The following is a 26,316-nucleotide window of genomic DNA, read 5'->3' on the forward strand; positions in this document are numbered from 1 at the left end:
GTCATTTTCAATTAATGTCTCCTTCCCCTTATTGTCATTTCTTGGTAATGAAAATGACAGTTTCTTTCTTCCCATTTCCTTCATTCAGCTACACTGAATAGCAGAGAGCCTTCCTCTGGTCAGGTGGATTTGGCTCAAGTCAGCAACCATTTGCCTGGCACTAGACTAGTGACTGTTACTGACTAATGCCTCTCTGACCCAACACACACACACTAAGCCCCACTCAGCGCTACTGAATCAGAATCTTGGGAGAGGTGAGGCCTGGGAAAAAAAGAATATGTATATAATTTATCTTTATTGTTGAAAGTATTACATCTGAACCCCTCCACCCTGATCCCCTCCATGCCTTCACCGAATCTGTATTTTTAAAAGCTCCCACCCTCATGAAGACCATTGCATCTGTTCAGACTCATGTATCCTATGAGAATACATAACAACATCCTTTGAAATAGGTGAATTATCTTCTATCAGGCTATCTTCAGAGAATTCAGCTGCCTCAATGACAGACATGGGAACACAAATGAAAGGAATTGGTCCAGTAGGGGACTGAACTTTTCACAGAAATCCACCATCAAGAACAGTGTTTTTGTCTGTTGTTTTCTGTGCACTAAACAGTCTAGAGTTCAGGCTTGGATTTGCTCCAATCTCTTTCTTTTCCTTTTTTTTTTTACTTTTTGGGGTGGAAAATAACCCTGACACCATCACGGGTCTCCCCGTTACCTGTCCTCATGTGATCCATGCCTTTCTGAAGAGCCAGAAGGAAGGCGCCCACCAAAGGGGGAGAGCAGGGGTGCCCAGGAGAGGGAGGAGGGGTTCGAGGCTGAGTGTGGGTGCTGCGAGCAGGGAGGCAGGGAGCGGCCGGGAACTGAATGTTCTGCCTGTTCGGTGCTGGCAGGTACACATAAAATTCAGCAAATTGGCTTCAAGGAAATCATTTTTCAGACATTTCTAACATCTTGCTCAGTGTCCTGCCCTGCACTTTTAGGTGTTGTGTGTGTGTGTGTGTGTGTGTGAGTGTGTGTGTGTGTGGTGGGGGTGGGGTGGTTGTATACTCAGTGTTGAAAAGAAAAAGGCTCCCTCTATTGACTCCTGAATGGCCGAGACAAAGAGAACCACATGGGACTCGTTGTCAGAAGTGAGAGCTCAGAAGCTGGCCTCCTTTTTCCCATTATTGTGCTATTCTCCTCCTTCCCCCACCCCTCCCACCTCAAAATGTTCCCCCAGCCCCCACCCAACCCCATCTATCCTCCCTGCCTCCCCTCAACAGCCCAAAGGCCCTCTTTTCAAGCTCCTACTGCCTAGGCCCCCTCAGTGGAGCCCGGGACCTCCATTCAGAGTCACTGGTTTGGGTAAAATCCCTTATTCACCCCCTACACTCCCCTGCCCCATCAGCTGAGCCTCAGTTCAGACCTCACAAAACAGAACAAAACCAGCCCATAGAATTGATGGTTGCTGCTGGAGAAGCCCCCCTCCACCTTTTCCCCCAGGGGCTCCTGCCCAGGCAGCTCCTATTCTCCGCAGTCCCCTCCCTCCCTGCCCCCAGCTCCTGCTGGAGTTCTGTAGTTAACAAGTGCACACTGTTATTATTGTGCCCCCTATCATATTTATTCCCTTTCAGAGCTGATCTGCACTTTTGTCGGAGGCAACCGACGCATCTTCTGACATTTTAGCCTTTCTGTCTGCTGGGGAGTGACGACAGTGGAGGCGGCAGGGGCAGCCCCTGCTTCTGAGATGCAGCGAGCGGTGCAGAGATGAGGAAAGAGAGAACAAAACCCCAAACAAGGGGACTGGAGAGGAGAGAGAAAACATTGTAACTTGTCAGTGACCCAATGCCAAAGAGGAGAGGGGAGGGCGACGCTAATGAGTTTGATGACAGTTGTATTGAAGAGAGCTGTATTTCCCCGCAGGGCTGCAAGGTGGCTAACTTTGCTACAACACTCAGCCAAACCTGCATTTCTACAAGTTACCTAAATTTTAGGGAAATCAGAGAAACAGAAAGACTGAGGAAGCGTGAAACTCAGGGAGATTCAGAGAGGAGTATCAACAAGAGAGCGGAAAAGAAGGAGAAAGAAACAAAACCTTATTTGTGGTGTCCTTAATGTAACAAGATTGAAAGTGGCCGACAGACTTGGCCAAGGTCTCTTGTGCTTTTTAAATGTAAAGCTTAGAAAATGTGACTGCAGTCCCCAAACTGTAGTGATTAGTAAACTTCCCAGAATGTGCACATTCATTTCCATTAAGAATTTTGTGGTCCTGAGATAGAATTAATGTCTGAAAGTATTGCTCCAACTAATGACCTGAGAGAGTGCTGAAGTATAGATGGAGAGAACTTAAAGAAAAACGCAGCTGATTGATTTTCACTTGACCTCCCGGAGACTGGCACTGTTACTCAACTGTCTACGTGAGGAAAGGAAGTTGGACATCACTGGATAGGCACAGAGCCCAAGGTAGAGCAAGGGATCAAGAACAGCTGACTCTGGGCCCAGACGGCTCCAGGGAAAACCACAGCCTTCTTCTTTCACGATCTCGTTTCCAGGGAAGAATGAATTTATACTGATCAGAACATCCAAACGACAAAATTCCAGCATACTCCTTTAGGAGGAGAGCCTGTCTAGCGCACTTAAGGGAAGAGATTAGTTTGTGGAATTAGTCATCTCCTGACTTGGTTTTCTTTCCTTATAAGACAAAAAGAGGAAGCTCATGAAAAGGCTACACAGGGGAAGATGTTCCAAGTCTTCTCTGATAGTGTTCTTTCACTTTTCTAAATAATGGTTGTATTCTTAAAAATATAATCCTTTCAGATTGCTCAAAAGCATTTACAAACATTAATCAAGCCTCAGGACAGCTTGATTATTGCCCTCAGCTTTCAGAAGGAGAAACAGGTTTAGAGAAATCGAATCTCTAGTGCAACATTATTCAGAAACTCCGTGGTAGAGCGAGGCCTGGAATTCAGCACTCCCAGGCTAAAATCCACCCACCTTCCTATAAGAGCAATACCATCCAACATGTCCTTCAATACAATGTCCAACAGCGGATTCTTATTTTTATACCCATGCTTTCCCCATCTCCCTCTTGTGCAAACTTAACAAGGTGTCCATTACACCTTTTACTGTCTCTCCTGAGACAGGAAATCTAACTTTCTCACAGGTTTTACTTCAGAAGAAACCCTTCAACCATTACACTATTCTCCCTTCTTACAAGTTCTCCTCGTGCTAGGCTTGACTCACTGTATCTGCAGGCAGAAGCAGGATCCCTGCCCCAATTTCCCTTCCTCGGGATTACAGGTACCCAACTTGTATCAGCACAAAAAATATCGATCCATGATATCTGTATCGTGCTTCATAGTATAAAGAAAGGTTTCCTGTAGCCTTCCAGTTGAACTTCACTACAGCCCTGAGAGTTTCGCAGATAAGGAAACTGAGTCAGGTTTAAAGAGGTTATGTGTCAAAAATCACAAAGGGAGGTCTGTGTGTGTGTGTGTGTTTGGAGATGGGAAAGTGGGAAGTTGATGTGGAGAAGATGAGAACCAGGTCTTCTAGGATTCAGGTAAAGAAAAAATTTAAGCTAGTGCTAGAGAGAGTGGTTGGAGAATGAGTTTTCTCTGTTATACTGATGAAGTTAACATTGACAATACAGTATCTGAAAACAATTCAGCCTCAAAAGAAATCCGTAGGTTTCATAGAATAAAGTCTTTTTCAAGTCTTACTAAAGAACCTAGAACCACTACTTAAAAATCAGAAAGATTGAAACAAATAGGTAAACTGTAATGTATTTTGATGCATGGACTTGAGATTTGGGTGACATTGAAATGTTCTGCCTCTTTGTGAGCATAATTTATTCAGTTAACATGTATAAGTTTGGGGGTCAGAAATATCAACCATTTTTAGAAAAGAATGTGTGTTCTGTAGGTAGATGTTGAGTCAAGTGTTCTGAAATATTAATCAGGTCAGGTGGTCAATAGCATTGCTCAAATCATCTAGGTCTTTGCTAATTTTTTTGTCTAGTTTTATCAATGGCTGAGAAAGGAGCATTAAAATCTCCACTGTGACTGTAGACAGCCTCCCTTTAATTCTGTCCATTTTTGCTTTGCGCATTTTGAAGCTCTTTTATAAGGTGAATACTCATTATTTCAAGTCTTCCTGATAAATAGACTCATTTATCATTATGAAATGTCCCTCTTTATCTGGACTCTTTGTCTTAAAGTTTATTTTATCTGATATCAATATAACCATTCCACCATTCTCATGCTTACTGTTTGTAAGGTTTGGTTTATCTTTTCTACCCAGCTACTTTCAACCTATATTATCCATTCAGGATCAAATGCATCTAAATTTCTGTTTATATAAGAGCCTTTTGTGAATTTTATTACTTTGAATAAAATATTAAAAGCATGATCATCTTTGGATGAATCAATAAGAGGAAATTTCTGAACTTAAAAAGTTAAAATCAGACGCAGATGGCCCAGTTGACAGAAGTGGCCGGTTCCCTTGACCCATGTTAAAACCTCATTGCCTGAACTCTACATCTCTTCCTCCCTCTTCTCATTCGGGCTTCCTCCTCATCTTCTCACACTTCCGACAGCCATCTTTTTCTCTTCCTCTCCAGAAGTTAAATTTTAGGCTGTGATCTTGTCACCGTTATCCATGATCATTAAGTTTTCTTCACTTGGATATCCCTGACTCTCCTCTCTAACCAAAAGACTCAAACAGGGACTCTCACCGAGTTCTTTCTTCTCTTGGGACTCTCCAATGTTCCTTTTGTTTCTTTTTTAACCCCTTGGTTTGGTAACTTTCTCGTATGCCTCTTGAAATAGCTCACATTTTTCACGCTCCTTTTTCTTTCATCAAATCCCTCCAATAAAGCTCACTTCTTTTTCTTGATCTCCCAGTTTTTTCCTTCTTTCCAGCCACATCAACTCAGCTAGATGTCTCACTGTTTATTCAGTGTTTTGTTTATGTCTAAATCAGACAGTCAACGCCTTGAGGCTGCGGGTTCATTCTTAGAGTTCCATGCTTTGCAAAATGCCATCTGCACTTACCACACTCTATAAATAATAAATAATCAGACAGAAGAATCAGTAAACCAGTGCCAGATCACTGATTAGCATAAGTACTCAACACATCGAAAGAGTTGCTGCTGCTGCTGCTGCTGACACAAAACCTTTTTCTCCAAAGAAAACAGAGCAATGAGAAAGAAACTTGGAAAAGATACTTGGTCACAATTCAATTTGGACGAGGTAGAGGACACACTGACTGTGAAGGGAAGGCTCCCGGGGCTTCTTCTCACCCTTTGTCTCTTAAAGGAACTTCCATGTGGACTGAGAGCTCTTTAGGTCTTATTCTTCCTGACATGAAGTAGCCATAGAATAGACATATTCTTGAATTGTTGACCTGACCCTAAAGAATTAGGGGGACATTGCGCTCATTCCAGTGCCCAGCTATGTATTTCTTCTTGAGATGGAACCTCACTCTTGACTAATTTTTAGACATATCCAATTGCTACAGGAACTGGATTAATATGTTAAACCATATTTGATATTCATAATTTGATGTTCAGACCATAGGGAATTATGTGTAATAGGCTTTGGTTAAGAAGGCAGATGGACACACACACACAAACACACACACACACACACACACACACGCACACACACACACACACAGTCATGCACCACCTAATGTTTCCATCAAGGACAGACCATATATGCAATGGTGGTCTCGTAAGATTATAGTGGAACTGAAAAATTCCTCTTGCCCAGTGACAACGTAGCCATAGTAATGTCGTAGTAAAACACATTACTCATGTGTTTGGGGCAATGCTGTTGTAAAAAATGCTATTGCACTGCCAGTTGTATAAAAGTACAGCAAATACAATTACAGTTGTAGTCTGTACCATGCAGGTGTCTGTAAGTGCATGCTGTTTTTTTTTTCAGTGAAATCACCTAATGATTCATAGTCCTCAGAATGCATGTCTGTCATTAAGTGGCACATGACTGTGCATGTGTATAATTTTAATTTGCTATATGTTTATATATGTATAGCAAATGAAAAAATATATAACACATATAAAAATGAATATGTCTATAGCTATAATTTCAAAGAAAAGATTTGATCCTTAAGGGGATATATCCTCAGCTACACAGAAAACACATTACAGAGGACTTCTACAGAGGGGGCTGACATTTCAGTTTACTGTTATTAAATATTCCAGCTGTATACCTAGGCATATGCCTTTCTAGCATGCTCTGGAAACACATATACTATATCTTCTCATCTGAGGAATGGAGTTGGAGTTCTCCTGTTGCTGGGCACTGATCTCTCAATACTCACTTCCAACAAGGTTGAGAATGAACATTCAGCACACATTTCCTGAGCTCCTTCTGCAAAGCACCTTCTTCATGAGTGAGATGTCGTGCCAGCCCTTTAGGAAGACTACAGCAGGGCCCTCAGGTTCTGCATGACGTAGGTGGTTCTTATGATGTGGCATTCCTTTGGGTGAAGTAGGGGTGAGGTTGTATGCTTCAGCAGCAGACACCACATTATGGTCGAGGTACCTTGCCTGCACCTTCTCAATTCCAAATTAAGAAACTTTCCCTCTCATCTGGAACAAGCCTGCCTCCGGAATTGAGCTACGACCTATATTTGACTTTGGTTCAGGTGGTTCCCTCTACTGAGTATCACTCCACCGCAGGTTGGTCGGCCCTCTTTGGCAAGTTCTCCAGAGACAGTCTCAGCCAAGCTCGAGTTTTGTGTGCCATGGGTAACTAAAGGTGGCTTAGGAAAGTTAAATTTGCATGTCTTACTCTGTTCAGCAACACCGTGCCCCTGGGTTTGCATTGAAGTACCGCGTTCCCCATTGACCAAGGGCAGCATAGGGAGCAAGCTGCTTCCAGCATCCCAGCGGAGCAACCAGAGCAAAGATTCTCCTCCCCAGAATTCACTTGGCTACACTGGGTGTGTCTAAAGTACCCTGGCGTTTCAGCTCATGGTCTGTGTATATATGTGTGTGATAGAGAGCTTGAAGAAGACGAGTCCTGCGGACCAGCAGTGTGCTAGGCATTTGGATCTTTGGGTGGGTGTGTTTGCACATGTCTGTGGTATAAGTGCTTCCGCCATGGCTGATTTGAAGCTACCAGTGATCTAACATCCTGCTCAGAAAGTTTCTAAATATTTTAAAAGTGACTGTGCTGACCCATGTAAGCTGACTCCAGCATTCAGCAGCCTGGAACTTTCCTTTATCTACCTTTGTTTCTTTCTCATTTACTTATTTGTCTCTTCTCACAGCTGCTCAGCCAGAGAGAGTAGGCTTTTTTCATTCCAACATCTCACATTCTTCTTCTCTTAGAGTGGCAAGCCTCTTGGCTTGATGAACCATATGATTTATTGTCCAAATCAGAACTTTTTTGAGAGTAAAAGGGAGCACTCTCAATTATTCATCAGGACAACAGGAATAAACAAGGACTGCTCAAAGAACTGGAATGTATGATTACTACTCTTCCCCCAGACTAGCCCCCAACAGGACTCTTTAAAGAAAACCTCTGTGATCCCCTCACCAAGGAACGTGCACTTTGCCGAAGGTGGACTCGATCCTCCTGTAACTTCGTTGGGAATGTTCACTGCAGTCGGAGAGGCAGGGGCTCATCCAGGCCATACATTCCACCCACCTTTCAGGGGACCAGCAGGAAACTGTTCTCTCGAAAAGGCTTTATTTAGATTAGCTTAATAAGCACCTCTCTTCTTAAAACTTAACATGAGTTTAATGCTGATGACAGGGGTTGGATGACAAGTGCAGAAGCAAATTTTTTACTCCCTGAGAAGTTCAGCTGGTATCAACGCAGCACAAGTTTCTCTCTGCAAGTCTGAGAAGTGCAACCAGGTAGGAATCGCTCTGGAGGGGCTGTTTGGTTTCAGGGACTCGTTCCAACTCTGACACCTCTGCCACAGCTGCCCCATTGTTCGGGGGGAATAAGTGGCTCTTGCAGAAGCAAGGCTCGGGATGACATCAACCTTTTTCCATCTGGAAAAAATGAAATCGCCATCGTTTTTTGTAGTTTTGTAGGGAGTAAAGGTTGTGATTTAAGAAGTTACGACTTGGAACTCTGTTTAGGACAAAAGATGCCTTTTCCCAATTACACCAGGTGGTGCATACACAGCACCTTCATTATCAGCTCTTCAACTACACACCCCTTTCCTAAGTTGGCAGGCCCTTCGAAGTTGGAATTAAAAAAACGAATTCTTCTCGAAACAGTACATATTCAATATGCTTGTGAGCGAGTCCTGTTGGACACAGCAGCAGGCAGAACAAGGATTAGGAACCATCACCATACCTGGTACATAGTAGGGATAATGAACAAGACCTGGTTTCTGGCCCTGGCTGTGTTGTTAACTAGCTGTATGACCTTGATGTCATTTTACCCCTTTGGCTCTGTTCCCCAACTCTACGTGGGGAATTGAGGTGGGTAAGCATCAAGGCCTCCACATCTCTACAGGCCAGTGCACTGCATGTTTCGCAGCTTTCCTACCTTCCCCTAATCTGTGTTCCTCTCTGCCTCTCCCTAGAAACTGAGCAGGTTGATGGGTAGGCTGAGGGGATGGCCCTAGTTGGGGATGAGGTAGGAACGGTGATAAGGTTGGCTAGGAAAAACCACAGGTGTTTCTTTCCTCCCCTTTACTAAAGCCTTTGTAAAGTAAAGGCTCACAACAGAAGCCTCTCCAAGACACTAGATGACTGCCCTCTTCTGCATCCTGACTTCGTAGGAGCCTCCATGCCCTTGTTCATGTCAATCCTCATATTCTCTCTAACTTTCAGTCTATCATCTCCACCCTTGGGAGCTGATAACTGACAGGGGTGTCCTGGGAAACCGGGTCTCTTAAAACAAAGACCTAATTTGTAGCATTCATCTATTTTCAGGAAGGGGACTCTCACCAGGCACCAAATCTGCTGGCACCTTGATTTTGGTCTCCAGTTCCTCCAGAGCTGTGAGAAATAAGTTTATATTGTTTATAAGCCCTCCGGTCTATAGTATTGTGTTATAGCAGCCCAAACAGACTAAGGCAGTCTTCATAATCTTTCTTATGGAAAAGAATTGCAATAATCTTCCAACCTGGTCGTGGTCCCCGACCCTAATTCATTCTATTTATTATGATATTCTTTTCAGGTTACAAATTAGTCCAGTTTGTTTTTATTTTGATTTCTTTCTTCTTCCGGTACTTTGATTGTTCATGCACATATATACACCTGTGAAAACAAAATCATCTTTAAGCTTCTCTGTTTGCATTTTGGAAAAGACAAGGTTCTCCTAGAGTTCAGTTTAAGCAGCATAAACTCCACCTCACACTGGAGTCTCCTGTGGTCCATGCCAGGCTGTGATTTACTCAAGGATTCCTTCCTGAAATGCCATCTGTGGCAATCTCTGGAAACTGACCATGAGGTCAAAGGAAGATTTTAGAGACCAACCTATTACTAGCAAATCAGATATTGACTGTAGAAAGCTTTAATAAATTAAAGACCTTCCATCTGTTGGACTCTTCTTTTAGTTCTTTTTGTTTAAATTTCGCCCTAACTTTGTCATGCAAGCTTGCTTTGCAGGGCTATGCCAGTCGTGGCTCAGGGACAAAGTGTTCCTTTTTCCTGCAGAGATGTTTCATCTGGAGCCAGCCTTGACTTTTCTTTCAGCCATAATGTAAGCATGAAAATACTATGAAAATGAACAGCACAAATAAGGTTTTATGGCTTTCTCCAGCAACGTAGGAAGCCAGGAAAGGCAGTAACAGAATTCAGTCATTCATCTTCCTTTCCTATTAACTTGATTTCAATTTCTCTTCCAGAATAAATATTTGACAAATTTCTTCATTAGTGTGAAGTTGGAGAAAGTGCAGTAACTTTGGCTCAGGTGGGTTCACACTGCTCTACCCTGGCAGTTCTGGCCTGTGGAATTTAGTGTTGGGTTCTTGATTCATCCCAGGCTATACAGGAAAGACTAAACAAAGAAGGCAATAGGGTTGCTGAGTGGGAGTCCAAGGTTGAAACAGCCAAGAGCAGACATCATAGGTCAAGGCTGAGGTGTGCTGGCAGAGATGGGCAAAGGACAAAACTGTATCCACTAATTGTACTCATTCCCAGAAATACAATCCATTCTCCAAAGTGGAAAAATACAAGAAGACTACTACAAATAGAGTGAAGCCTTCAACAAATGAAAGCTGTCATGATATTCATAGACTGCTGGGGTCAAAGTGTTAGGTGGTCACTGCAAGTCAGTGGTGCATCTGCCCATTCCAGAGGATACATGAGATAGTTCTGAGAGGACACAGTCAGGGCCAGCCTAAAGCAAAATTATGTGATTTGTCTTGGCTTCTCCTACTGCTATTCTACCATTTATCTTGCTTCTCAAGACTTATGACTCCCCACCCTTTCCGGGAGCCATCCAACTCCACCCATTCATTGAGACACTGGATTATCAATAAAAATGCTTCCAGGAGAATGTCATTGGTGAGTTAGATAATAGATGTTAATACTGCCTTCCTATTGCTCTGTAGTCCAACAATGTGCAAACTTGTCTGCATACTTAGAATCACTTGGGAAGCCTTTTAAAATATCAATCCAGCCTGGCTGGGGTGGCTCAGTCCGTTGAGCATCATTTCCATGCACCAAAAGTTTGCTGGTTCAATTCCTAGCCAGGGCCCATACTGGGGTTGTGGTTTTGATCCCCAGTTGGGGCATGTATGGAAGGCAACAGAGTGATGTTTCTCTCTCACTTCAATGTTTCTCTCTTTCCCTCTTTCTAAGCATATCTTTTGGTGAGGATTAAAAAATAAAATAAAATATCAATCCATTCCCTTTCCTTCTCATCTTCCTCCAAGGAATCAGGGCAGTGAGGAAAAGGGGGTATTATGATAATGTGGGGGTGGGAGGCAGCCTGAGGCTGAGGAATGAAGTGGGGGAGATGCAGGATGACAGGGAAGGAGACAGGTTTGGGATGGGTTACCTTCAGCAGATAAACTCATTGATTGAGCAAATATTCTGAGGATTGTCAGGTCCACATTTCTCACCCTGAGACAAGATTTTCAAACATGAAACCAAGGAAAGCTATAAAGATCCCAAGGTATTGGATTGAAGTTAGAAGCACTGGTATAAACTTATAAAAATTTAAATACACAGATATAGAGGTAGTTATAGATATATGTAGCGATAAGCACAAGAAGTACACAAATCTTGGCTTTTACATACCTCCTCTGTTAGAAGGAGCCAAGTCTCCTTAGAGGAATGGCTCATTGTAGGGCCAGGGCAAGAAAAGAACAAGATTGCCCTGAATCATCTTGTTGTGACAGAAGATAAATAAAGAATGACAGGGACATGTCAATAGGACACGAAAGTCAGCTCAAAGGAGCTCTTGCTGGCCAAGTCCAGAAAAACTCAAGCATCAAAATAAATTTAAAAACTGGGTGGAAACTCAATGGCTATAATAAGAATCCATGAGTTCACACTGACATAAATAAATGTATAAATAAACAAATGAAGGAGAAGAAAATATTCCTTATAAGAGGATGATAACTAAGTGTGGAGGTTTGATGAAGAATAGAACATGGGTGTAATATTAGAATATCTCCCCACAAAATACTAGTCAAATACAAGAGGAAAATGGCGACCTCATAGTGGAGAACTTGGCATAAATAAATTTGGCCAGGTAAACAGGTTAACTTCACCAATAGTGAACAGGTTGGTGTAGAAGAGCCTGCTAATGTGATGCATTGGGGAGAGCACAGCATCATTTCTCCAATTTTTTTCTGCCAAGAATGCAAAGCTTGAGTCTGAGGCAACATCTGACTGATCCAAGTCAAGTGTCATCCTGGTGAATGAAAGTCTGTGTTCTGTAAGACTGTCAAGGACACAGAGTGAGGGAAAGAAGGGGGACCATTTCAGAAGGAAGGAGAACAACGAGACAATGGGCGTTCCTGGAGAGGAACAAGGAAGAGGAACATTATTGGGAGACTTGGAGAAATTTGAATGAGATTAGGGGATTGGAAGTTGGTGTTGTGTTGATGATGACTTTCAGATTGGGAAGGTGGTGTCATGGTACTACAGAAGAGTGTTCTTGTTTTGTGGAAGTAGATACAAAGGATTTAGGTGTCATGGGTCAGGATATCAGAAAAAAACTCTCTCTCTCTCTCTCTCTCTATATATATATATACACACACACACACACACACACACATACATATGTGTGTGTATACATGCACACAAACACACATATGATATATGTATATTATATACACACACAAACACACACAGAGACATATATACATATAAGCAAATAAAAATATATACTTCTCTTCATATTTATAAATACATACAAATTTGTGTGTATATATGTATGCACGTATGTGTGCCAGTTATTAGAACTAGCCTGAATACATAGAGCCCTAGGGGAGTAATCCAAGAAATAAAACAGTAACTTCAAGTATTTCCTCCATCTCTACCTGTCATCATTTGGATCAAACATACCCAAGACATCATGAACCCATTCTATGTCCTCAGAGTCCCTGAAATACCCCTCTGTGGTTGTCATGCCAGAATGCAAAGCCATGACCCTACACTGTCATTCATTTATACTGACCCTTCAAAGCCACAGGTAGCACTCATCCACACAGCAAGTATTTAATGAGCACCTGCTATGTGCCAGGCCCTGCTCAGGTGCTTGGGACACATCAGTGAACGAGAGGTAAGATCCCCTGCCCTGTGGTGCTTCTACGTTAGGTGATGATTTGTGTGCATCGTATATGATGTAAGGACAGTGGTCATCTGGTTGGTCCACGTCACTAACTTGTGACCGTGCCACAGCAGTGTTGAGATATATTGCATTTGTTCTGACTCAGATGGAAACTGTGCATACTGTGCCGATGGGCAAAGCCCTTCCACAACACCAGGACACCTGGAAAGATTCTTTAATGACATAACCAAGCTTCCTTCGTGATCTGCATGTGCTGTAACTCTTCTCCTTTGGGGTATGGGGGACACACGTGGCCTTCAAAACAGTCAAACACGTCTCGGCACTGGCTCTGCACTGAACAGAGCCATGTACTCTGGTGTGTCAGAGGCAAATGTCTGTTTTCTGGGCTGGGAGTCAGAATACTATGTCCTCATCATTGACTTTCAAGTATGAGGGCACGAAGGAGATGCACATAAACCCTTACACATGCTTGGTCACTTCTGTCTTTATCTGCATGTGACTGTGCCAGGCCCTGCTGATGGGGCTCAATATACTATCAACTTGGGAGAAGCGGGACATCTATGCCTTGGTCCCTAGAGGGAGACTGGCAGTGCCCAAGTGCTCCCTCTTCTCTGGGTCAGCTTTGGTAGGAGCCCTGGCCTTGGCCTTGAGGCTGGCCTAACCCTGGCTGCCCTGGCATGACCCCAGCCTGACCCCAGCTGAGCCAGCCTCTCCCTGTATAAGAAATGCATATTAGGGAGGTTGGGGGAGGTGAGAGGGGTGTAGGTGAGAGACTGAGCTAAAGGTTTTTTTTTTTACCACAGTGTAGACATTGTGGTTTAGTTGGAATCACATTTGGGTTTATGTGCATTTGGTTTTTATGAAAAACCCAGGGCCATTTGCCCAGGAGTGAAATGAGTTGACCCAGCTCAGCCACAAATGATATTTTGGCTAGAGATAAGCTCTTGTAGGAAAGGTGGGGAGGGGGCAGGGTAGGGAACCTCCCTTCTCTAACTTTATTTTTTAAATGACTTTAGACAGAGAGGAAGGGGAGGAAGAGAGAGAGAGAAACATTGATCGGTTGCCTCCCACATGCCTCCTACCAGGGATGAACCCACCACCCAAGCATGTGCCCTGACCAGGAATTGAACCTGTGACCTTCTGGTGTATGGGACGACACTCAACCAACAGCCACACCGGCCAGGCTTCCTTCTCCAACTGTAAAGACGGTGTGGTAAGGGAGGAAGAACATTGGAAACCTGGTTTCTGCTGCTGCTCTGCCAATTAGCTGGGTGACCACAGGCAGGCCAGGTTGCCTCTCTGTTTCCTCATCTCTAAAACGGGTTGGGGTGGAACTGTTGACCTCTCCAAGTCCTTCTAACTCCAACATTCTGCAATTCTATGCAGGACGATGTACATACTCTGTGGGGTCAGGTGCAAAATTTTCATTGTTAAAAATCCTTAAGCATTTCAAGACAGCAACAGCAGAACCTTAAACCAAGCATACACCCTTCTAAGTATAGGGCCCTGCACACCTTACCAGGTCACGTGCCCATGAAGCCGGCCTTGATTTTGTGAATGTCTTCATCATTCCCCTTACTCATGACATTCAGTGGAGAATCTGTACTGCAGTGGGAAGGTCATGGGCTTGCAGTCAGAAAGACTTGGTTTTTAATCTTGGCCCTGTGCACGGGTGCATAATCTTGGGTCACTTGCTTAACTGATCCTTGCCTCAGTTTCCTTGTGGGTGTGAAACAGGGTCATCACACCCACCTGGCTGAACACATGGTGGGACTGAGGAAACAGCCTCACCCGCGTTGCCAGGTGCCACGGAGTCGCATTCAACTGAATTCCTTCTGAAAGCGGACTTCATGGAGCTGTTGCTTTTTAAGGCAATGCTGTGTGCTGCTGGAGACATGGCTTCAAAACAGACTTTCTTTTTGCCAAAAAATGTCACGAGTGGTTTTTTTACAGTAACAGCATCTGTGGTGCTCTGCTCTCTGGACCACACACTCTACGATTTAGGAAGTCATTCCATTCCCAACTGTAAATTATCTCTTGGGCCTGTTACTTTTTTCACTCAGTTCCCCATCCTCCCACTCTTTCCCCTGCTATTCAGGACGGCATCTGGGTTTGGAGAAAAACCAGTTGAGTTTCACATTTATTTCACGGCTATTATTGGTCTTGTTTGCTTTTAGCTCATGTGTATCCACATGTGCAGATTTTCCCTGCTCTTGTGGAGCCGGAGATGACCCGCCTCCCCCTGCGTCTCTGCTCTCGTGAGTACACGGGGCGGAAGTACACGGGGGGGGGGGGGGGGGAGTACACGGGGCGGAAGTACACGGGGCGGAAGCCGGCTTCCACCAGGCAGGAGCTATCCTTCATTCACTCATACACAGGCTGGGGCAAAAGTCGGTGTCGAGTTGTTCCTATGGAACATAATACAATAATTAATAAATAATAATATAAGAGTAAACTCGATGTTTCACGTACTCACAGCTGTAAACCCACTTTTGTCCCATCCTGTACTCTTTCCTTCTTCCCTTCACTCATCTTTTTTTGCGCGTTTAATATGTGCCCGCCAGTTTGCACATCTTTGACTATAGAGATGAATGATGACCTTTGAGAAGCTCAAGAACAAGTGGGAGAGACCAATGAGTGAACATAACACTTGAAATACAATCAGGTAAATACTTCTGTAAGGGCTGTGGGGTCTGGGGTGGGGGGAGAATGACTCCCACGAGTTCAGTTTCCGTCTGGGTGAGTCAGAGAAGGGAACATCTGAGCTGGGTCCTGAAAGGTGAGCAGGAGTTTTCACAAAAAGACATGTCCATCTGAAAGGAATTCCGTCACCTCACTGCTGCTTTGCCATCCTTTTCACTGGCTCTTGCCAGCTTCCTCAAACGTGTGTCTCAGGACCACCCTCGTGTGGCTCCAGCTTCACAAGCTGGGCGGGCGGCGCACCACCCCTCTGGTTCTAGCAGGGGAGGAGGTCTGGAGGTGCGGTCCCTGCACGCCCCTCTTTACCTGAGTTTGCGATTCTTCACTCCTCCCCCCTTCTTTCCTTCTTGCTCAGAGGAGCAGGTTCTTTCTCCCTTTACAGCCATCCTACCTCCTCTAAGACGTGCTTATAAAGTTTTTCCTCTCATAGCTTCAAAATCCCCTCCTTTCCAGTTCCCTTCCCTCTGTCAACAAACAAGATCCAGTCTCTCTCGGCTAAAAACAAACAAACCCACTCCGAGGCCTGCGACCCCCTCGGGCACCTTGCGTGCAGCCCGGCGCAGGCCCAGGCCCAGGCCGGTGTTCGCCTGACCTTCTCACGTTCCTTCACGCCTCACCTTCTAGCAGTCTGCTTTCGGCATCCCCCACCCCCGCATGAAATCTTCTCTCTCCAAAGCCAACAGACCTCCAGATCCAGGAATCCACACCCATCTCCAGCCCTCATTCTCACCCACTTCCACATCACTTAAGTCCTTGGAGAGTAGTCCTCTCTTGGCCCTGTGCTTCCCACCGCTTCCTTCTTCCCCCGCGTGCCTCCTTGCCTCCCCTACCAGCCCGGTTTCCCTTCCCTCTTCCCCGATCCCACCCCTCAGCCACCCATACTGCCCCTGGCCGCAGCCGTGTACCCGACTCCGGAGCTGGGTACTTCCGCTCCTCTCAGCCTCATTCACGTCTCCAAGGGTCTCTGTGATGTTTTTATTGGTGTGGTTCACTGACACCTCAGCTGCTGACCTTCTTCCCCAAATCTTGATAGTTTGCTGAGTGATACTGTCATCATCCCAGTACCCAGAATCAGGATCTGAACGATATTATTATTGTTGTTGTTCAAATCCTCACCTGAGGATATTTCTCCATTTATCTTCAGATAGAGTGGGAGAAGGGTAAGGGGAGGGGAGGGTGGAGAGAAACATCTATGTGGGAGACACATCCATTGGTTGCCTCCCGCACAACCTGACCAGGGCCGGGACCTAACAACTGAGGTACGTACCCTTGACTGGAATCGAACCTGCGACTCTTTGGTTCATGGGTGGATGCTGTAACCACTGAGCCAAACCGACCAGGGCTGAACGATATTATTTATTCCTACTCCTCTCTCTCTCTTGTCCCATTTCCAGCAGAACCAAATTCTACATGGTGCTACTGGGGTCATTTTGAGATGACTGGGTTCCTGCTGTCTTGGCTGGTATGAAAGCAGCGGTTTCACCTTGCCCTGCGCTCCTGTGGGTGCCTGATGGTGCACCTCCTTTCTTTTCTCACCTAGATACAGGGCTCCCTTTACAGCTTCCCTCTGATGGCGTCACAGGCCCCTGACGTCCTGAACTGACTCACATTTGTCTCCGGATACTAACGAAGTGTTTTTAAACCAACCTCTGATTTTTCTATTCATTTCAACAAATTCTTGTTTGATGCCTAGTATACGCAAGTCACTAGGTGAGGAGCTGCGGAAGGAGTGGACTCCGACTTTGAGAGAAGACCGTTGAGATAAGAGGCGGTGAGGATAAGACAGACGATGAGGAGAGCTAGAACGCAGGGGGAAAGCAGTGGTGCTTACAGAGGAAGAGATCACAGTGTGCGTGTGCACGTGTCTGCACGAGTCTGTGTGTGTCTAGCGTTGTGGAAACAGAGGTGGTGTTTGCAAAGGATTTTGACAGGGAGAAATAAGAATGGAACTTTCCAGGTGAAGACAGTAAAGATGGGAAAACACTATGCACATTTGGAAAATAGCGAGGAAGCCAGATTTGCTTAAGCATAGAAGTCTAGTGGGGTCTTGTCTAATTTATACTACTTGACAGGTATGAAAATCCACATATTCATTTAGGAAATATAGAGTAAGTGATATAACTTAGGGCTTTGGTTTACGCTTCAATAAAAACACATATTTGAGTGTGGTGTGTATTTGCTGGGACACACACACACACACACACACACACACGCTCGCACACGAGCCCGGCTGGTGGGGCAGTGCGGACACACAGCCCTTGCTCGCGAATGCTCAGTCTCCTGGGAGTAGGGACTAACCGAGCTTCGTGTGGTGAACACTAAGTACAAGTGAAGATGTGTGCGGTGCCTCTGGCAGCCGGAGGAGGGAAAGGAAATGAAGTTGGCATGGATTGTGAGGAAAACTACATAGACAGGTGGCGTTCGATTTAGGCTTTCAAGAAGAATGAGTTTGCCAGTGAAAAGGGGGAATGAGGGGTGTTTCAGGTAAAAGAAATAGGAGAAAGCGTGTGTGCATGCTGGGGGAGAGTGTGTGAAAATGTGTTCACAGAAAGGCAAGTGGCCTTGTGGGCTAGGGCAGTGTTTCTCAATTGGGGGGTCTACCCTGATGATTCTTATTGGGGGTGACTTTGTCTCCCAGAGGGCATTTGATAATGTCTCTAGACATGTTTGATTATCATGACCTTGCCGAGGTGCTACTCGTGTCTAGTGGGTGAAAGCCAGGGATGCCACTGAATAGCCTACAGGAGACAGCCCCTTACAGTCACCCCATTCAAAATGTCAGTAGAGCTGGGGTTTAAACCCTGGGGCAGAGCGTGGCAGTCCTAGAGAGAAGTGGCAGGAGATGAGGCTGGAAAGATTGATTAGTGTTAATCTGTGAAAGCTCTTAAATGATATATAATATAATGGATCTTTCTAGAAAGGTATAAGTTTATTTTATCCACTAAAGGTATGAGTTTTATTTAATTGGTTTCCATTTAATAATATAAGTGGTACTCATTTATGTCATAGTTTAATAAGTGATAATGCTCACAAGTGATTATAGAGCATTTTCTTTACAAAATTCTTTAACTAAAGCTTTGAGGTCATTTGAACAAATATTTTCTTATGGAAAAGTATCCATTTGTACTCCTCCCTGGCTACTATTTAGGTTCTTCTGCTCTCTGCCATTCCGCCCTCTCCTGCCCCACCCCCACCTCCTGCCCTACCCCCACCTCCATCCAGGCATGCAGGGCTGGTCACTGTGCCTTCCAGCCGAGCTGGCACATGTCTGCAAGGGCTGAGCTCTAGGTAAAGATGGATCAGGCCCTCTGACACTTGCCCAGAACTACGGCTAAGTGTGGATTCTCAGGAATCCTAGGCTCTGGTCTAGGACTAAAACTGGATGTTTGTGAACAGAAGGCTGGGGATCACTTTTTCTAATGTTATCATCACTTAGAGCAGTACTTCCCCCTGCCCCATACTCTTGCATTATGAATCCCTGCCCCCCTCCCCGGAACTGTGTGTTAGATCCACTTGATGCATAGGGGGTAGTTAATTGGCTGGAAATTACTTAGAAACACAAGACCTTCTAAACCTACTTTCAACCTTCTAAACAAAGTATCTGCCCAGAAATTATTCCCCAAGTATAGGGGATGAAGGTTAAATGGCAGACCCTTCATTCTGATCAAAGACGACTGATTACCAAAGACTATTAGTGGTTTTCAAAACTTTGAGTTTAGGGAACACTTCCAAATACTGGAGTTTTTGATAGCATACCTAAAGGTATTAAGTGGAATTCATCCCCAAACTGTTATGGTTTTCATGCATTGAGGTTAAAAGGATATAACCCATGTGTTCAAAGAGAAAGGTCACAATAAAAGTTGGACAATTCTCCTATTTGACATTTGACTGAATACCCTGTGTTTTTATTTGCTAAATCTGGCAGGCCTGCCCCGAGAGGGTTTGAGATGGAACCCTCTGTGTACTCAGTGTCTGTGCCTCCTGCTTCTCGGGGTGAGCAGCGGGCCCCTCTCGGTGTGACCACTGTTAAAGATGCCACAACACCACCCTTGGCCCAAGACAACTGCTTCAGCGAGGGCTTAACTGAAGAAACCATGATCCCTTTAGTGCTGTGGGGGAGAAAAAATGGTCTGAAGTGGACTTACTAAGAGATATTGGTCTCTGATGTGGTACATTTCTTTCTTTTTTTAAATCCTCACCTGAGGACATTTTTGCATTTTTTGTTCAGACAGAGCAGGAGGGAGAGAGAGGAAGAGAGAGAGAGAAACATCGACGTGAAAGGCACACATTGAGTGGCTGCCACCCACAAGGCCCAACCAGGGCCGGAGACTGCAACCAAGGTACACACCCTTAGCGGGAACTGAACCCGGGTCTCTCTGGACCGCAGGCCGAGGCTCTAACCACTGAGCCAAACTGGCCAGGGCTGATGTGGTACATTTCTTAAGTGTTTTCTTCATTTAATAAATATTCACTGAGTATCTTAACTGTCCTGGGCACATAGGGCAGAACGAAGAATAAGAGAGTTTCTTGTTAGGACAGAAACTAAACACACCTTTTCTCATGATGCCTAGATGCTCCTGGAGATAGACTTTCCGTGCTAAAATCATTGTCCTTAATTTTCACCCTAGAATTGACCTGAATTAGATGTGACTCCATGTATTGGCTTTGACGCACTTGAGTGCCTTGTGATTTTTTGAATACATCTGCTTGCTGCCCTGATCGTGTTTTCTTGCATACACCTGAGGCAAAATTCTTGCTATGCCAGCATCTACCATAGTAGATTTTACAAGAACAGAGAGCAATAAATACTGGTGTGAAAAAGAGAGGTTTCAGGAGCCCGATTCTCGGGAGAATGTTTTGTGTTTCTGGCAGTGTGCATGTACGTTTTCTGAGTGGATCTGGAGGCACAGATGCTGGGTCTCTTGGAAATGCTGGGTGTACAGAGACCATCTCCTTTCTGAGTGAACACTAATTAAAAAATTTTTTCTTAACCAGTTTAGTTGCAAAAGCAAACACTTAAAAGATTCCAGTAACAACTTTTTGGGCAGAAAATATGGCCGCTGCTCGGAGCTCCGTTCAGCAGCAGACACTGAAATGTGGCTTGGCTCCATCCCTTGGCACAGACCTAGGGTGTTATGTTCCACTAGAGGCCCGGGTACCTTTCAGAAACTCGCCAAATCAGGCACAGACTTGCTGGCAGCCACAGCAGAGGGATCTTACTGATCCATGCCCAGCTCTCAGGAGGTAACTGGCAAGAGAAAAGAAAGCAAAACAAGCAACCAAATCCCTATACACCTTATAAATTTGACTTGGAAATTTTGCCTGAAGGCTGTCAAAGAGTAGAAATAACGATTCTATTTTCTCCAAGGCCAGTTCTCAACATTTGGTCCTTAATGTAGAAAAAATACATCTGATTATGTGATGATCAACTTTTTTTTAAAGTCTAGCCATTCCCAGGGTCAAGTGATGCTGCTCCTTGAAGATCTTGGGTTATGCCACTCCTGATCAAATCTAGGTCCTGTGGCCTGCTTCCGCCTCAGGGGCCAAGCCTTGAAATCATGTGCATCTACTTTGCCTGTGAGACATCTGTTTATCTGAATCTCCTCTTCCCAGGATAAGTAGATTGTCTCCATTCTGTCTGAGGTTGTGGAGCTGGGGGATTCCACTGACCAGTTGGAATGTAGATTAGGTTCTTTTGCTTGGTTTGTCACTGAAGCCAGAATGATTTAGAGTAATCTGGGTATAGCCTCTTGCTGCCCTCTGGTGGAAGAAGTGGGTATTGAACAAGCCATAACGGAGGACTGCATTTCCTGAGCAAAGGCTGTTAAAGTGTAGGTAAAAAGGTCCATAGGGAATAATTACACTTATACGGGGAATTAAGTTACACTAAAATGTGAATCTAAGTGTTATAATCAAAATATATATTAAATGAATAAAGTTTGAAAGATTGCTGTAGGAGAATCTGATTTCTCAGTCACGGGGATCTTTAATTCCAATCCTTTTTTGTTTTCTGAGAACCTGTTTTTCATTTTTCTCTCTAAACTCTTCCTTTCCTTTAAGTATAATTTTATGTATCTTGAAACAATTATAAGATTCTTTCAAGGGGTTAACTTTAAATATTCCTAAAAAGTGAAAAAAATCAGCACATGACTCAGGAAAATTTTAATTTTTATATATTCCAGATATTAAACTGGAATGTATACCTCCACATTCAGATCAAAATCCAAAACAAAATTTACTTGAGGAATTCAAATGATAAGTGTAAATCTTATATCTTCTTCTTCTTCTTTTTTTTTAAAAAGCCCTAAAAATGTAAAAATTCTCAAAGTATTATCAAGTAGAAGCATGCATCTTTAATTAAAATTTATGACAGAATACTTTTCAGAATCAAGGAAGATTTTTGGAAATTGTGTATGGACTATTCCAATATTATGAATATGAGTATGACTGACCTTTCAAATATGTTCCAGTGATTTTTGGAGCTATCATGTTTTTTGAATCAAGAAATTCTTAATGCCAGGCTAGTACCTGGTTCTTATCAGAAGGCTTCTTTCTTCATGAATTAATTCATCAAGTATTTATTCAAGAAGCGTTTCCCCAGTGCCCGTGTTCCAGCAGGAGAGAGGGCGCACACCCCTGCCCAACGGTGCTTGTAGGACTGAGCAGCAGGAGAGAGGACGCACAGCCCTGCCCCGCGGTGCTTGTAGGACTGAGCAGCAGGAGAGAGGACGCACAGCCCTGCCCTACGGTGCTTGTAGGACTGAGCAGCAGGAGAGAGGGCGCACAGCCCTGCCCCACGGTGCTTGCAGGACTGAGCTGCAGGAGAGAGGACGCACAGCCCTGCCCCACGGTGCTTGCAGGACTGAGCAGCAGGAGAGAGGGCGCACAGCCCTGCCCGACGGTGCTTGTAGGACTGAGCAGCAGGAGAGAGGGCGCACAGCCCTGCCTGACGGTGCTTGCAGGACTGAGCACATGTGTTTCAAGAATAAGGCAGACTGTGGCCAGTATCATGAAAGAGGCAGCAATAAAGTGAGGTGGGAGTTCAGAGATAGAAGAGATTCGATTCAGCTTTTGGTGGAGGTGAAACCAGAGGCATCTGAAATAAGAATTAGAGGATGAATATGATTTGGACAATAACATTACTCTACATGGCAGAAATCTGAAAATTTTTTCTAAAGGAATAATTTTTCTTAGGCAAATAAGTTATAGAAAGATAGTAAGTGTCATAGAAATGACTTTCCCCCATTCAGAGGACTTGTGAAAGTGACAATAACAGTTCAGATACGGTCCGTTCTTGATTGACCTCTGTCATTCATTTATAGAAAGATTTCTGCTCTTCTCGAAACACTCTTCTCTCTCCTGACCAAAAGCAGTAAATAAGACAGGAGGGACAACCATGTTATTCCTTCTCCCTGCCCCTATCCTTTCCTTCGGTCCAATGCTATTCATTTGATAATTATCTACTGTGCCCTTATTATATGCCAGATACACTGTTAGATGTTGGAAGGCAACAATTAGCGAGCACATGTGATCCTCTTTCTGAAAAAGCTTTTCCTGAATGGAGATAGCCAATAAAGCAAAAGAATAAAAACTCTTAATGGCCCTGGCCGGTTTGGCTCAGCAGTTAGAGTGTCGGCCTGTGGTCCAGAGAGACCTGGGTTCAGTTCCCGCTAAGGGTGTGTACCTTGGTTGCAGTTTGTCCCCAGCCCTGGTTGGGTCGTGCTGGTGGCAGCCACTCGATGTGTCCCTGCCATGTCGATGTTTCTCTTCCTCTCTCTCCCTCCCACTCTATCTGAATAAAAAATGGAAAAATGTCCTCTGGTGAAGATAAAACGAAAAACATAAAACTCTTAATGTGTAATAAGCAAACAATACACAGAGGTTACTGACCTCTGGTATAAGGTAGTCTGGATTCAAATCTGGACTCCACTGAATACTTACCATGTATCCTCTTTGCACTTTGATTTTTGATAGAAATATATCCCCAGCTCACCTAATGGTCCCAGCAGGTGTCCTGGTGTGCAATGGCTTTCCTCCAGGTCACACTTCCATCTGTGGCTTTGCCATCCCCTACGGCTACATCCTTACTGCTGATGGGAGAAGAGTAGGGAAGAGACACAGCTGCTTCTTCAAAGCATTGGTCTTGGAAGGGCATCCATAGGCTAGCACTCAGTCATGTATATGGTCACCTTAATTCAAGAGAGGCTGGGAAGAGCAGCCCAGCAGTGCACCAGGAATTAGAGGAGAATGTGGAATTGTTGAACAGCTAGCAATCTGACACAAGGTGTGTAAGCCACTTTAAGAAGTTCAGGCTTGATTATGGATTTAATAAGCAATTGAGACCAAAGGAGTAAATGATCGTATTTTTCATTTCAGAAGTCATTCAATCAGCAGCAAAGAGAATGGCTTGCAATGTTGGATAGATAGAACTGCTATTCAGTGAGACAAAAAGAGGTACAAGTTTTCAGGAGAAGCGTGAAAGGTGAATTCAATTTGAGACACAATGAGTATGAGGTGCTTTAGGATCTCAGGTAACGATGCAGATATATGTTCTAGTTATCTACTTTGAAGTCTAAAGCTCAGGAAAGAAATCTGAGTTGATATAGCCATGGGCTTGGGTAGAAAGCACCACTAAATAAGGAACAGAAAGAGGAAGGGGAACCGACAAAGGAGACTGAGCAGGAGCACCCCGAGAGAGAAGAACGCGCTGTCACAACTGCCACACAAAGGAGCTCTTATTTCAAGGAGGCAGTGGTCAGCAGGGTCAAAGCAAGACACTGGGTTTTATAAAGAAGTTTTCAGCTGAATGTGCTGGTTATTCAGTTTATCTTGTATTTTCTCCCTTCTCTGTGTCCCTGGAGGCTGAGCCCTGTAGACTTTATTACTTGGGCTCCCTTGCCCTCTGCCTTCCAAATAAGCTTGGCCAGTGGGAGGCAGTGGCAGGTCAGAAGGCGGAAGACGACAAGGCATTTCCCCCACTGACTCCATGCTTTGCTGTCTGGTCTTGGGAAGCAGGTGCATTTCACTCTGACTTCAGTTCCCACTTCTTGTTCTCATTGTTCTAGTTCCTTCTCTGTCTCTTTAGTCCCAGGAATGATCATGGATCCCCACTGTCCCTGCTCTTTGAGAGCATCACCATCACATGTTTTTTGCCTACATCACTGTAGGTGACCCCTTCTTTTGAACCATCTGGGGTGGATTCTGCTTCCTGCTGCCATGTTGATTGATACAACAATTTTAATACTAAGTTAGAAACCAAATTGCAATGGGTTGAAAATTGAGTAGGTGGTAAAGGAGTTAGACTTTCAAGGACTTTGGCTGTGGAATTAATCTCTCACTCCTTTCCCCCTGGGGAAGGGAAAGGAAAGAGAGAGAGAGGACAACTAGTGGAGAAACCCTGCAGTGGAGGGATTTGTTTGTTCTGCCCACGATGGAAGAGACTGGTTTATGTTGAAATGCTGGTGGGAAGGGCCAATAGAGAAGGGCATGTTGTTGATGTTTGAGAGTACAGGATTCATTTATTGTCTGAACTGCATGAGAAGGCAGAAGGGTTTGCGACATAGAACACAGATAGAGGGATTTGCCTTAGGTGAGGGGTGGATTGACTTATCCATTGTGACCGGAGGAATGGAAGACGGGATGGGTTGGGGGACAAGTAGACTTGTACGTTTGGCATTAGAAAGTTGAGAGAATTCTTGTCTGAGGGCTGCTTTTTTTTTTTTTCTTCTGTAATCACAAAAAATTCTGAGAATTTTAGAATATAGGGTTGGGTATTAACCCTATATTAATTAGCCAGGCAAATGTGATGGGAGTACAATGAGATAAAGAAATTGAGGACATTGACAAGTGATGGACTGGGAGAATCTAAGCTACATAGAACTAAGGGTGAAGGCAGAGGGGTACTGATGGGGGAAGGACAGGGGTTAAGGGCTGGTGATTCAGTGGGGTTTAAGACCAGATTTATAAGGAGTAATTTGAGTAAGATTTGAAAAGATAAAGTTATTAGAAAAGAAAATGTCTGAGTTTATGATTTCAGAGATGGGAGAATTGGGATGACAACAACATTTGGGATATGACTCAAGAGTGCATGAACTGGATGTGAAGGTCACTGGAGATGAGGACAATGAAGCAACTGTGATGATGAGGACCTGGGATGGAGAGGAACCAAAGCATTCAAGATCGCTACTTCGACAAAGGGGAAAGGGCACGAGGAAAACATCTCCTCCCCATTCTAGGCGTTCCTAGCATTTTCCTTGTTATTCTGATCTAACATCCCGCCACTACGTCCCCTTCAGAATCCTGGGTCTCATGTGATCATGCCACATGGGAACCCCTGCCCTGGCTAGAACTCAGCTTTCCCCTCTACCTCCTGTCCCCCACCATGTGAGGGGCTCACTGCTGAGTCCCAGCTCCCACTTTCCACACGGTGGGGAACTGGCTCTGGGGATATGGCAGGGTATAAGCTCCTCCTCTGGCTGCCAGGTCTTGTTGGGGGGTGAGGGTGACACAAGTTGAGGAAAGATGTATTCCTACTATCGTAGTCTTGGTCATCGAAATAACTTTCCTGTCATGATTCTGGGGTCCACAGTTGGCCTCTATAGAGCCAATGGCAGGGATGTCATGTATGTTTGGAGTAAAGTGGGTTTGGTGGGTTGGTTCTGGATTCTAATCCTCCTCCATGGTAATTCTATGGGCAAATGCATTTGGCTTAAAAAAATGGACGTAGAAATGGCTTTTCCAAATTAGGGACTGTCTGTATTAAAACTGTGTGATGGCCTCTACATATCTCAGAAAACAGAGTAGCGAAAATAATGCTATCAATAGGCATTTTTCTTCACATTTCTATTAGGTTCTAGAAGTTGAGATATAAGGTTGTCAGCCATGATCCT

Source organism: Molossus molossus, unplaced genomic scaffold (assembly GCF_014108415.1).
Source record: "Molossus molossus isolate mMolMol1 unplaced genomic scaffold, mMolMol1.p scaffold_m16_p_5, whole genome shotgun sequence".
Classification (NCBI taxonomy): domain Eukaryota; kingdom Metazoa; phylum Chordata; class Mammalia; order Chiroptera; family Molossidae; genus Molossus; species Molossus molossus.